Source organism: Halichoerus grypus, chromosome 3, assembly GCF_964656455.1.
Source record: "Halichoerus grypus chromosome 3, mHalGry1.hap1.1, whole genome shotgun sequence".
In the NCBI taxonomy this organism is placed as follows: Eukaryota; Metazoa; Chordata; class Mammalia; order Carnivora; family Phocidae; genus Halichoerus; species Halichoerus grypus.
The window spans coordinates 33,740,038-33,752,234 of record NC_135714.1 but is presented as its reverse complement, the minus strand read 5'-3'; the positions used below and the strand labels follow the sequence as shown (position 1 = coordinate 33,752,234).

Below are 12,197 nucleotides of genomic sequence, written 5' to 3'. Positions count from 1 at the left end.
TGTATGCCTTTTGTCTTACGGTTCCTCTACATTTCTGACCGTACAAATAAGCTAGTTAAAATGTGTCTAAAACAAAACAAGGCAGAAGACAACTCTGCTCTAGAAGTTCCATAGAAGTATTAAATAGTAAGATCAGATTTCATTGTTATATTGTACACACTATAAATTTGCTTATAATTAAATTGTGTATTATTATATAATACTTATAATTAGGTAAGGGTCATGAATTATGAAGCTTTTTTAGGTTATATAAAATATTTGTACTGAAAGATTTATTACAAAGAGTATACACACACTACAAATATAATTTCTGAGGGCTGTCAATATAAATTCATTGAAAGCAAGGACTTTGTAAATTTTCTCCAAAAATTTTTTAATGTTACAGTGGAATATTTGCAGTAGTGAAATGCTATTGTCAGTGGCATTTTAAAAAATGATAGCAATTTATTTAGTTGAATTTTATATTCACATATTAACCTTAACATAAAGGAAATCCTATGTGGTATAGTTATTATTCCTTCTTGGAACGGTATTTGAAAGAGGATTATGTTGGAAGTCATCAGTCTATCCACAGAAGTGGAATGAAAAGGGCAAAAGATTAATTCTGTGGGCTTCAGGATCCAGATATTTGATGTTTAGATTGGAAATATAACTTAGCCCTCCAGAAGGTAAGCTACTGAAACTGTCTTTCAAATAATTTAGCATCTCTTTAAAATTTAATATAGTCTCTGGTGAGGTATTTTCCTTCCCTTGTACCAAAATACTCCCTTTGTGCCATTGTTGTAAAAGTTGTATTTCCATTTTGTAGAGGCAAGACATCTGTAGGAACTCTGGTCACAATAATAAGCTAAAGACAACCCTTGTGTTACCAGAGGGACCAGGGCAAAAAGATCCCTGCTTCCTAAAACTGATGGTATAGGTGAATATTTATACGCACAGAAGGCTGTGCATAATTTACCTTTAGGTTAAAAAAAAGAAAGAAAAAAAGAAGGTTATAATGCCTAAGTACACTCTGTATAAATCCAGTCCTGAAGGAACTGGTTAGGTGGAAGGCAACATTAAGGAAGAGGCAGGGCAGGGGAGAAGGAAGGACGTCCTTTCTGACAGTGACAAAAGTCATAGGGGAATGTTTCTGACCGTACTTTGAAAACTGGAATGGGTACTTAAATGTATCAGTGATTTCTTTAGGGGCGAGGCAAGCACAATTTTAGGAAAAAGCCAGCACCCGAAAGAACCTCCACACTTCTTTTCAGCATCTTTGCATCCTCTAATTTTATTTTTTCTTAATTGCATTTGCATTTTATTTAATTATTTAAAGTAGATTTCTGGACACTTGAGTCTGTAATGCTTATAAAGTATAGATGCCCTTTTGAAAAATTAGCCATGGATTATTTTAAAAGAAGTAAAAAATAGCTTCTCTTTTACTGTTCTACTGAACATGTGCATACGTTTCTTTTTATGTCAGTACTGAAAGAGGATTCTATTCTTCAAACTGTTCGGTATCCTGTCTTTTTCCACTTAACAATAAATAATGAATCCCCATGCTAACAAATATTTATCTACAATATCATTTTTAGTGAAAGTAAAACAATCGGATCTTAGCTTTTTGTTTAATTTGAGGACATCGTGGCTTTCCGTTACAAAGGAGAATACAAATGTGAAATACAGAGTGTGAATTTTCCATCTGCAAACAGAGAATAGACTAGGATTCACCTTCTATAATCTGTACAGTGTTTACTGTAACCAGACATGTTCTGAATAGGAGGCTCGTGGGACTAGATGGGTATTCAGAACTCTAAGTGTCACTGTCTGACGGGTATGGTGTATAAAGCACTGTGTCTTCTTTGGTCCCTTTGTTATACTACCAAGAGTGCAGGTGACACGTTCCTCCCGCTTTGTTGTCTTCATCAATATTTCTGTGCCGAAGGAAGGATTCCACCTACATATTTCTCCCTCCTGAGAAACTTAAATTTCTCGAATGAGGTGGGTACAAAGGGAGGAGCATTTCAAAGACTTTGGACTAGAATTTATTGGAGTAAATTGCAATCTAAATTAATTGGAGATGCAGAATGTTTTCTAGCCCTTTGCATACTTTCTCAATTTTAAGTTCATTTATTAAATCAACATTTGGTGTGCAACTACTATGCACCAACCACTGTGCTAGGAGCTCCTTATTCAGAGATGACTGATATGCCCTTGCTTTCAAGGAACATAATTTGAGTTTCAAATTCAGATTCAAATAACATTTATTCAGCCTATACCATGTGACAAACCGTGGGAGGGATGCTCTTAGATGAGGTCTTTGATTACGAAAATTCAGTAATGATACTTACTGACCCATTCCCTCCAAAATAAGTTATAAATAGAATTCTCTAATCTTTGGGTTTTTTTCTTCCATTATATTTTCTTAAACTTCTAATACCTGCAACTACTTGTTAAGTTAAATTAATAAATGGAAAAAAAAGGGTTGAAGCACTTAGTTGATAAACTTCGAGCAATAATTGTAAAAACATATATATTTTTTATACTTGAAAACCTGTATACATGTAATGTAGTCATAATTTCTCCTCCTAGAGTAATTCTTAGTTCACATGATACAATTGAATGTTACTGACATTTCATGCATTCTGCCCATAGGGTGGCTTTAGTGCCTGGGCAAGTGTGAAAGACATAGCATGGAGCCATTTGATTTTCCCAGTAATTCTTGGGGTAGGGATTATTGAAATTGAGGGAGGAAGGTAACTTGCCCACACTCACTCAGCTAGAAAATGTTTGAGTTAGGATTCTGACTCTGACCCATCTAACGTCAAAGCCCATGCAATATCCTCCTGACTCCTTCGAGGTGGTGGGGACTTGGGTTTGCTGAGGAAGGAGCAGTCATTTCAGCTGAGGAATCAGGAAATGTCTTTATTGCATGGAAGAGCTGTCCCTGAGATAAATCTTGTGGGCGTTAGAAGACAGGGAGGAGTTGGAGGAAGTAGTAGGAAAAGCACGTGCCGAGGTGTAGAGGAATGGAAGCTCATGGTATGTTCTGGGAGTAGTGAGAACTCTACTGCGGCTGGGGTGTGGGACATGGTGGAGAGCAGAGTTGGCTCTGAGATTTGAAAGGCATTGGTGCCAGAGTGAGGAGGGTCACATGTGTGCCATGCTAGAGGCTTGGGGTTTCTAAGCAATATATAGCCATAAAAATTTTAAGGTAGAAGAAAGTTCATAATTAGATGGGAGTTTTACAAAAATCACCTGGGTGGCAGTGTGGAATGTAGACTGAAAAAGAGAAAACGAGACTGGAGCCCCAGGGCCACCATGTGAGGTCATGCAGATTGTTCACTGCACAAGGGAATGTGTGAATGGTGAGTGGTGGGGACTAATAACCATCTGCCACGTTACTCACAAACTGTGTGCTCTTGGGTCTGGGCCTGCCTAGAGAGGGTACCTTTTAAAATTTGCATAATAAAATGCTCTACTTGCCTTTTAATTGCTTTTAAAATAATAGAAGAGATTACACGAAGAAATAACCATGTACCCAAAGGCCTAGGAGTCTGGAGGTGGACGTGGTGGTCTGTTTACTAACTATATGACATTGCGCATGTTCCGCATTCTCAAACTCTATTTCCTCATCTTTAAAGGAGGGTTGATAGGAGTGCCTGGTGGCTCAGGCAATTAAGCATCTGGCTCTTGATTTTGGTTCAAGTCATGATCTCTGGGTTGTGAGATCGAGCCCCATGTCAGGCTCCACGCTGGGCATGGAGCCTGCTTGGGATTCTCTCTCTCCCTCTTGCCTCTGCCCTCTCTATAAATACATACATACATACATACATAAGATTTGATAATAGGATCTGGCAGGGCATTGGACAGGTTAAGGGGCATTGGTAAGAGAAAGAACTAGACATGGGGGACGGAGAACAAGTAGGTCTGGGAACTGGAAGCCACTCAAGTTAACTTGAGAGTGTGCTAGGAACTGTAGTAAGGGTTTTAAGATTTTATTTTCCTTAATCCTGTATCAGTTCTGAGAGGTAGATATTATTGTCCCATTTTAAAGATTTTGTAAATGAGGCTCAGGGAGGTTAAATAACTTGTCTAATTTCACACAGCTAGGGAGGGGTATCATTAAGACTTGAACCTGGGTCTTTGTGACTCTCATGTTTATGTTCTTAATGACTGTGCTATGTTTAGAAGTAATCTTTTCTATATGTTGAACTCCCTTAATACCCTACCTGAATCTCTTTGGTAACATTTTCTGATTTTATTTTTTATTGTTTTTAACTTGAAGTGGGTCACAGTTATTTACACAATGTTTTGTTTAATTTACTAGATGGGAAGATTCTGAGCACTGGGATCCAGTGTCATTCATTTTTTTGTTTTTGTCTTTCATATCTCTTTGCTCAATAAAATATGCGTTGATAAGATGAAAAATCTCTTGGGGCGCCTGGATGACTCAGTCGGTTGGGTGTCTGACTCTTGATCTCAGCTCAGGTCTTGATCTCAGGGTTCTGAGTTCAAGCCCTGTGTTGGGCTCTGCACTGGGCGTGGAGCCTACTTTTAAAAAAAAAAAAGGATGAATCATCTCTTAAAATTTTTCTGTCTCCTAAAATTCAATAATTTTTTTATTATAAATGTAAAGCCTCAGTTGCAGTTATAGCTAAGTAGAACTTATAAAGGAGTCATTGGATTTTAATTTGATATCTAGATTGATTGCAAAAATAATTTGTGATTTGCTGTCAAAGGCTAAGTAAGGCCAAGACTAAAATTGCACTTCTTTCCAGTCCTATTTGGAAGCTGAAAGCTGTGCTTGCCGCTTCAGAACTGTGACAGCTCTAACACTCAGATGTCTTAAATGGTATTTATGAGTCCATAAAAAATGTTGCCCTGCCATTCATGCAGGTAAGGACCTCCTTTTGCAAAAACACATGAAACCCTGGAGCTGATGGTCACTCTCGCTTGGTCCCAGCTGGACTCAGACTAACAAAGAGAAGGGCTTTCCTAGTTCAGGGCCAATGATCAGAGGCCCTGGGGTCAGACTACCTACGTTCGCATCCTACTTTCTTGGTTTATGAACTCCGTGGCCCTTGGCAAGAAAGCATCTATAAATGAAGATGGCTAAGAAACCAGGCTGTGGTAATAGGGTCATGTGCCTGGTTCATTGGGAATCTAAAGGGAAAAAATCTGCATTCAGATGAGAGCCACTTTTGCTTAGATATTCTGTAAAGAAGGGCAAAATTGTGAGCTTATGGGATGGAATTAGACATTTCATTATTATAGGCCACGTTTGCCCCAGGATGACCCTTTGCTGTAAGGACTGCATCTACTTTTGTGAATTCTAAGGGGGGAGTTTAAGCTTTGCTTCATGCTCTGTATGCCCAAGGAGAGTAGGAAATGATGGCTTTTTTTAAAAAAAGGAAAATAGGGACGCCTGGGTGGCTCAGTCGGTTGAGCGGCTGGCTTCAGCTCAGGTCGTGATCCCAGGGTCCTGGGATCGAGCCCCATGTCGGGCTGTCTGCTCAGCAGGGAGTCTGCTTCTCCCTCTGCTGCTCCCCCTGCTTGTGCGCTCTCTCTCTCTCTGTCAAATAAATAAATCTTTAAAAAAAAAATAAATAAATAAATAAAGGAAAATGTTATTTGAGATCAACATTGCCTCTGGGCTTTGAAAAACTCTGGAGTTTCTTTCATCTTCCAGGAGAGGAGCATACGTGAGCTGGGAGAAAGGAAACCAAACCCCAGGGAAGTTTCCTAGCTTGTCTCTGCCCCTGTTACTGGAAAAGAGGAAGTCAAGGTCTGTAAATAGCTCCCCTGGCCTCGGCGGGCTGTTTAAGTTCAGGTGCACTGGAAATGGAGCACTGGGTAGCTTCTTATCTTCTTACTCCCAGTGGCCCCTGCTTCGCCTGAGGGGAAGTGAAATAGCAGAATGGGTCTCAAAACATTGCTGCACAGCAAAAACAAGCGTGGGCCTTTCTGTCACAGAGTTTATTTTCTTTCATCAATGTGAAGCGGCACAAAGACCCGCAATGTTATTCTCCTTTGAGGTTTTATATTTGAGATCGCTGGGGAAGAGCAAGCCAGCTGGATAAAAATACTCTTCAGACCCAATCTTGTTCTTGCAGTTTTTGTCTGCTTAGCTTTGCACTTTGAAGTACAGGGCAAACTTGGCCTTGTCCATTCTTGCCGGGGAAAAACTTGGGTTATCAATAAATGCTGAATTCAAAAACCCTTTCCTGGGTTGCCTGCCCCCACTCTAGGACTCCTGCAAAAAAAAAAAAAAAAAAAAAGCTTCAGCCTGCTGTAAGCTGGTAAGCTCTTAATACTTGGATGCTTTGGTAGGGAAAATAAAATGGGATTGTACACCCTTCCCTTTTACTTCTGAACTAATTGTTGTTTTCCTGCATTTAAAAGCATACGTTAAGCTCTTCCTTTGATGTTCAACAGCAGACAGACTCCAGTTGTATATTAGAGCTCTTGATGCGTATCTGTTGTTTGAATGAAGATCAGCTTTGGCAAATTAGATTTTGATGGTTACATTTTGATCTGGAGCCACAGAATGGAATGGCAATTTATTCTTTATTCAGTACACATTTCTCAAGGGTTCCGGCTGGGCCCTCGACGTAAATTGTTTTTCAAATTTCACAAATACCACAAAAACCTTGCCAGCTAGATGGTGCTATCTCTATTGAATAGAGAAGAAAAATAAGGTATATAGAATGCTTAGGACTATTTTATACATAAGAAAAATAAAGCTTAGGGAATGATTAGAAACCTTGCGCAGGGTTGCATTGCTATTAAGTGGCTAGGAGTTTGATCTGGGGATTTTGGCTGATCTCGAACCTGTTACTCCAGAGGTGCTGCTTTTTAAGAGATCATCAATGGAACAAAAATGTTGAGCTCATATAGGGAAAAAAGTAGTTAACCATGAGCCCCTCATCATTTGCTCAGTAAACATTTATTGAGTGCCTGTTTTGTGCTGGATACTCTGCAGGGTGCTGGAAGTTCGCTGGAAGGCAAGACAGAGTCCGTTTGTCACCGGCTTGATGGAGGAAATAGGGATGCAAGAGTGTTTGCTCCCCTCAAAAGCAGTGTCTTGGCTGGGAGAGCTTTTGTAAGGTTTTTTAAGATGTAGAAATTTTGACACCTAAAAAAATAGTTTAGTATTCTTTTACATCAGTACATATATTAAATTACCTACAAATAAACAGAGAGGTGGCTTCATGAGACTACTTTGCAATTGTACTCATGGTTTGAGCTGCTTAGGATATGCAGAAATGGAGGTTGGAGAAACTGTATTGAGTTTTAAACAAAGTATTGCAAACAAAAATGTGAACAATTACCTGGCAAGGACTATATCCAGCTTTGGATTCCCCATTTTAGGTAGGAGGTACTTAGCACAGTACCTGGTATGTAGTGAGTACCCAGTAACTCTGGTTGATTAGCTCAGTGATGGAAAGTAAAATAAGGAGAAGAGGGGACAGGAGTCTCACAGGAAGGGGGATAAGTTAAGGTAATATCAAGGAGGAGTGTGAGGGTGGCAATAAAATAAACCAATAAATAGGTAAAGAGAGCACATGACATGTGCTGGACTTAACCCACATGTACAAACTGTTTGAAGAGTCAAGGTGGGAGGAGCTATGTTTAGGGAATCTGGAAACGCCATTGGGTTTGGATGCTTGAGAAAGACTGCATCCTTCCCCTTTCCCACCATGATCTTGATTTCAGTTTTTAAGACTCTAGGTTTTTTTTTTTTTTTTTTTAAGATATTATTTATTTATTTGAGAGAGAGAGAGAGAGAGCATGAGCAGGGGGAGGGGCAGAGGGAGAGGGAGAAGCAGGCTTCCCACTGAGCACGGAGCCTGATGCGGGACTCAATCCCAGGACCCTGGGATCATGACCTGAGCCGAAGGCAGACGCTTACCCGACTGAGCCACCCAGGCACCCAAGACTTTAGGTTTTTAGGTCTGGTATTTGGTTCTTTAATAAATTGGGTGACCATATGTGTCTGTTTGCTGGGACAGCCCTGACTCTGCCTATTTCCTGTTTACCATTTTCGATAATGCCCCCTTTCCCTGTCAAGTGTCCTGGTGTGGATGGTAAGTTAAATGGCCACCCTACTAAGGGAATTTGGTGACCTTCTGTGTCTTTAAACAGAAGTCTTACAGCATTCAGACTCCTTTGATGAATTCACCTAATGTGGATATAGTATCAGTAAAATGACCTGTTAGACTAGTGTCTGATCTATTATAATAAGTAGAAAGGAGAACCAATGAGTGGTAACTGAAAAAAATCAGATATTGAGCAAAATAAGCTGATTTTGACAAAACGAACTTTAATTACAACTAATGGCTGGCATAGCCATAAGAGAAAGGGCATTTAAAGGTTATCACGATGATGGGTAGTGTTTAGGGAATCTGGCATCATTGGAGAAAATCATGTCATCATCACTAGTTTTGATTTAGTGTCTCCCTGTTTCCACAGCACTGGTAATTTAATTCAGTTGCATTTTCATTTGTTCTCTGAGTAGAAGGTAAAAGAAATAATTTCTGAGAACAGAGGTTTTTGTTGGAGGCTTAAAGAAATGGCTGGAGGGAAAATTGTTAAATTCAGATTTTTCCCCTTAAATCTACTGTTAAATTGTGTCGTTTGTTGAAAATGGTGGTAATATTTTAATCCAATGAGACATTTACATAGGGACTCCCAAAACTTTAATAGAAGTATGTTGAGGTTTTCTCTTGATAAATAGGGTTAAATTGGTTTTATAGTTCATATACATGGGCTTTGAAGAAACAGACTAATACTTTGTCATACAGATATATGTAAAAGTTTTAGGTGTTCAGGTAATGCTTGACAGTGATTGCAGGATGAGAGTTGGGTGGAGGATTAAAATCATACTATGACCAGTCTTTTCCATATTAATATTTTATGAGGCAATGACGCATTTGCCTTCAGGGCCTATAGTTTCTTGTTCTCTGCAGCGTTATCTTTTGTAGGAGGGTAGATTTTCGAAGTAGAGGGATTATTCCTCTGTAATTCTAAAACTTGGTTGTTTTAGAATAAAATTCAGACTCTGCCACTGGCCATCTGTGGGTGAGTTCTTTCTCTGAGCCTCAATTTTCTAGCCTGTAAAATGGGAATAATGAGATTTATTGCTTAAAGTTTATTAACAGGATGTTTATTCATTCCTGAATCTGGGATAAACTGTAAGCATATAACACAAAGGAAATTTTCTCCCAGGCTGAGGAATCAATAGCAGATACTGAAGGTGGGGAGACGGCGTTACTGTTGGAAGCCGTGAGACTCAAACTAGTTAATACCCAGCTTCTGGCCAATCAGAATGGACGCTGACTGTAAACATTCTGGATGGTTGTCACAGTGCTCAGCCATTGAATATTAGCCTATATTGTTGGTGTTGAAAAATCTGTGTTTAATCTGTGATGATTTGCAAGCAAACCCATTGTGTCTCCTAGTTAAAAATTAACACCCCCTCCTCAGAGCTCCCATGATCAAGAAAGGATACCATCTTTACTGGATGGGTGAGCCTAGCGTTCATGCCTGGATTCCTGTCTCAGAGGTTCCTATTTACGTTGAGGACCTTGCTAATCATTGCTGCCAGCACTGTGGTAGCTCTTTGGAGACTCTGTTTTCCCATTTTCCACTCCATTCCTTGTCTACTCTAATTATCTAAAGCAGATAAAAGTTGAATTTATGACTTTTAACAAAACCCGCAGCCTTACCAGGCCACCTACCAGGCCACCTTTCTGTGTAGACCACCACTTCTCACTCTCAGAAATGACTGTCAGCACATCTGAATGTAGAGTCTGGGCATCCAAGAGAATGAGGCTCTGGAAGAGGGAGCGCTTCCGTTTTCTTTCTGCCAAGTCTTTCTTGCTCATTCCCATTTCTCATATCAGGCTCTGCCTCTTCCCAGGATAATCGATGTTGGGAAGTCTCCCTTGCACAGGGCAGACCTAACCCCTTTCCCTAGGGATGGGATGGGACTAGCCAGCTATCAAAAAGTCCAGCATCATTTAGAAGCTTCCATGTAATCCTAGAAGGTTCCTTTCCTAGAGTAGGGGTGAGTTGGTTTCCATATACTGATGTAGTTAAGAGCCGACAAGAAATTGTTTTGTGCTTACCTCATAGGTGTTAGAAGGGCTGTTACCAAAAAAGAGATAACAAGTGTTGGCGAGGAGGTAGAGAAAAGGGATCCTTGTGCACCGTTGGTGGGAATGTGAATTACTGTAAATGTAGTGGTGTAGCCACTGTGGAAAACAGTATGGAGATTCCTCCAAAAATTAAAAATAGAACTGCCACATGATGAAGCAATTCTGTTGGTGGGTATATATTCGAAGGAAATGAAATCACTATCTAGAAGAGATATCTGCATCCCCATGTTCATTGTATTATTTACAGTAGCCAGGACATACAAGCAACCTAAGTGCCCATCAGTGGCTGATGGATAAAGAAACCATGGCATATATACACAATGGAATATTAGTAAGCCATAAAAAAAGAAGGAAATTCTGCCATTTACAGCAATGGACCTTGAGGGCATTATGCTAAGTGAAGTAAGTCAGGCAGAGAAGGACAAATACTATAAGGTGTTAGTTATATATGGAATCTAACCCCCCCAAACTTAGAGAAACAGAGATCAGATATGATGGTTGCCTGAGGTGAGGGTGGGGGAAATGGGGGACGGTGGTCAAAAGGTACCAACTTTCAGTTATAAGGTAAGTTCTGGGGATATAATGTACGGTTTGGTAACTGTACTTAACAGTACTGTATTGTATGTTTGAAAGTTGGTAACATAATAATCTTACAAGTTCCCATCACAAGAAAAAATGTGTAACTGTGTGGTGGATGGACGGATGGATATAACTAAACTTACTGTGGTGATCATTTTGTAATATATGCATGTATCAAATCATCACATTGTATATCTTAGACTAATAAAATGTTATATGTCAATTATATCTCAATAAAATGGGTGGGGGTGGGGAGAAAATTGTTTTGCGTAGAAACCTTTTTCTGCCCGCAGACTAAGGTGTACTTCCAGCCTCGAGCCCAGGAGTTTCATTAGGGAAAATGAAGAGACACTGGAAACCTACATTCCAGTCCTGGTTTCGCCCCCTTCTAGTTATGTGACCTTGACGTACATAGGCATCTCTTCCTGGGGTGCTCATTTTCTTATCCATAAAATGATTTTCATAAGCAATATGATTTTTAAGGTCCTTGTCAACAGTTTTTGAACAGATTCAACCTGTCAGTATCTGATGATGGTAGTTACCATTCTTACCACCGCTCTAGTTTGTGACGATAGCTGTTTTGTGGAGACCCAGGCATTTGTTTGCTGGAGAAGGCCATTCCTCCCATCATTTTGATATGATACTATCTGCTTGATGTGCCTTTTTAAAAAAGATTTGTTTATTTATTTGAGAGAGAGAGATTATTTGGGAGAGAGAGAGAGAGCATGCACACATGCGGGGGAGGAACAGCAGGAAAGGAAGAGAGAGAACCCTTCAAGCCGACTCCCTGCTGAGCATGAAGCCAGACTCAGGGCTCAATCCCAGGACCCTGCGATCATGACCTGAGCCCAGGTCAAGAGTCGGCTGCTCAACCGCCTGAGCCACCCAGGCGCCCCTCTTGGTATGCTTTTCAAGTGCAATGACAGACTTGTTTTCTGATAGGACAGACTTACCAAGTCTCCCCTGTGATTGCCTCATGCAAAAGGTCATGAATTTGGTCCATTGTCAGCCTGAATATTGGTGACAATGCCATTCTATTTTATTTTTTCATTTTAAAACAAGTACTTTTTTTTCAAGTATTTAAGTACCAGTTAGTTAACAGAGTGTAATATTAGTTTCACGTGTAGAATTTAGTGATTCATCACTTACCTACAACACCCAGTGTTCATCACAAGTGCCCTCCTTAATACCCATCACCCATTTAAACCCACCCCTCTCCCTCTCTAGTAACCCAGTGCCACTCTGTTTTAAATGTTGGATCTTCTCTGTGTCTGAACAGTAGCTTCCAATTTGCAATCTTCAATATATTATTTCATAGTTTAATTATAAGTGTTTGTTGGTAACTTGGAGTGATTCATCCTTAAAGTTTATTAAAAGGGAGAATATGAAAAAAAAAAAGAGAGAGAATATGTGCAGATTTTCTGTTTCTGCAAAAATGTTGTTGGGGTTTTGATAAGGATTGCTTTGAATTTG

At 39.8% G+C, this 12,197-nt stretch overlaps 1 protein-coding gene across 9 annotated transcripts in view; it reads left to right on the top strand.

Moving 5' to 3' along the window:
• Nucleotides 1–12,197, top strand: part of APBB2 (amyloid beta precursor protein binding family B member 2) — a 353,214-nt gene that overhangs the window by 103,291 nt on the left and 237,726 nt on the right. The window lies entirely within an intron of this gene.